Source organism: Penaeus chinensis, chromosome 35 (genome assembly GCF_019202785.1).
Source record: "Penaeus chinensis breed Huanghai No. 1 chromosome 35, ASM1920278v2, whole genome shotgun sequence".
Taxonomy (NCBI): Eukaryota; Metazoa; Arthropoda; class Malacostraca; order Decapoda; family Penaeidae; genus Penaeus; species Penaeus chinensis.
Genome location: NC_061853.1, coordinates 9645202 through 9646441, shown reverse-complemented (window position 1 = coordinate 9646441; position 1240 = coordinate 9645202). Strand labels below are relative to the sequence as shown.

Here is a 1240-nt window from a genome sequence, read left to right as displayed (position 1 = left end):
GAGGAGAGGAAGGAAGAGCAGGAGGTGGATGATGATGAGGAAGAAGAGGAGAGGAAGGAAGAGCAGGAGGTGGATGATGATGATGATGAGGAGGAGGAGGTAGGGAAGTAAGAGGGAGAAGGGGGGGAGGAGGAAGAGATGGAAGAAGAGTAAATCGAAAATATTTAAAAGTGGAAGATGAGAATGAGGAGGAAGAAAGGGGGTAAGAAGAGGAGGAAGAAGGGGAAGGTGAGGAGTAGGAGGAAGGAAGAAGAGGAGGTGGAGGAGGAGTAAAAGGGGGAGGAAGAGTGGAGAAGGGAGAGAAAAGGAAAGGGAGGAACAGGAGGAAGAGGAAGAGACCGCGGGTTAGAGAAAGAAGAAAACGAGGAAGATCACCTGAGGGAGAAAGAGGAAGAAAGAGGAAAGAAAGAAAGAAAGAAAGAAGAGAAAAAGAAAGAAAAAGAAAAAAAAAACAATAATAACAAAAAATAAATAAAAACAGATACTCTTTATTCACCCCCCCCCCCCCCCCATGTTGACGTATATCACAGCGAACAACTCAGGACCTTCACAATGCACGGACCTCTGGCCTTCATCTCGAAACAGGATCGCGTAGCAACAGCGTCTTGCGAGTTTGGTTGCGTTTAATCGTCGACTTTTTTTTTTTTTCTCTTTGTGCGTTTTTACGAGTCTGTTTTGGTTCGTGTTTGTTTGTTTTTGGTTTGGTTTGATTTTTGTTTGTTGATTGTTATTGTTTGTTTGTTTGTTGTTTACTTTACATTATTATATTTTTCATTGCTTCCATGCAATTATTTCTATATTTCATGATTTCCATACAAACTTTATATTAGTTTACTATCCCATCTTTCTTTTCATTATTTCTATACTTCACTATTTCTATATCAATATTTTACATTATTGACCACAAGTCTCGCATACCCGGAATAAAATTTAAAAACAAGAACTATACGAAATATCTATATTTATTAAATCAATACAATACAAAATAAAAATAATAATAATAATTACAGTAATAACACTACAACAATAATTATAATTGTAATTCCCTTAAAGTGGCAGGTGTGATGGACTCTCTCTATGTACACATCAAGTTCCACGTACACATACGCACACAGTTTAATCCAAGGAGGGAATTGTGGTATGTATGTTATCTCACTGAAGGATTTTTAATCATATACAATAGATAATCCTTAGATATACACTGGAAATTAAAACGCGTACACACGCGCACCCCGACACT

The 1240-nt window shown here is 37.7% G+C and overlaps 1 protein-coding gene across 2 annotated transcripts in view; it reads right to left on the bottom strand.

The window, feature by feature from the left end:
- Positions 1–944: 944 nt before the first annotated feature.
- The window catches only part of LOC125044197 (mid1-interacting protein 1-like), a 15608-nt gene continuing 15312 nt past the window's right edge, over positions 945–1240 (bottom strand). For both annotated transcript variants that reach the window (XM_047640690.1, XM_047640691.1), the window contains exon 3: positions 945–1240. This exon is cut by the window's right edge and continues 1731 nt beyond it. The gene's annotated coding sequence lies outside the window, so the exon portion shown is untranslated.